Source organism: Echinops telfairi, unplaced genomic scaffold (assembly GCF_000313985.2).
Source record: "Echinops telfairi isolate 266 unplaced genomic scaffold, ASM31398v2 ScPeMD7_3;HRSCAF=10, whole genome shotgun sequence".
Classification (NCBI taxonomy): Eukaryota; Metazoa; Chordata; class Mammalia; order Afrosoricida; family Tenrecidae; genus Echinops; species Echinops telfairi.
In genome coordinates this window covers 13,024,798-13,025,374 of record NW_022103899.1, presented here as the reverse complement: position 1 = coordinate 13,025,374, position 577 = coordinate 13,024,798, and positions in this window count along the sequence as shown.

The following is a 577-nucleotide window of genomic DNA, read 5'->3' as shown; positions in this document are numbered from 1 at the left end:
ATATTTACAGCTTCAGAAACTCTGCTCTCAGGAGGAAGTCTTTGAGACCCAGATAGCAGCTTGGGGGAGGGCTGCTGGTTATGACAGAGCACCTGCCCACTCAGGGGTGGCCTGGAGCAGGTCATCCATCCAGCACTGTGCATTCTTCTGATCTAATGCGGCAGTGCTCTTTCATCACCATAAGTGGGGGAGATGTGTACCTGGCATCTACAGTAGAACCCAGGACCTCGAAGCTAATCCGTTCTAGAAGGAGCGTTGAGATGCAATGCAGTCGAGTTCTGAATCAATTTTTCCCATAAGAAATAACTGAAAATGGATTAGTCCATTCTTGACCAACACGTTTTACCCCAACCTTGCCTTTTGATACAAAACATTACACAGAAATTTCAAAGTAAATAAGCTCAGAGTTAAATAATATAATTTAAGTAAGAAACACAACATTTAAAAAGTTTTCAACAACTACAGTATGGCTCATACCTTGAGACAGATGAGGATCTGGATCTGTGGACATGGATGTGGAGAGGAGGGATGGAGAGAGGCCTTGTGTGGAAGGGGAATCCCCTTCCATCAAATCAGC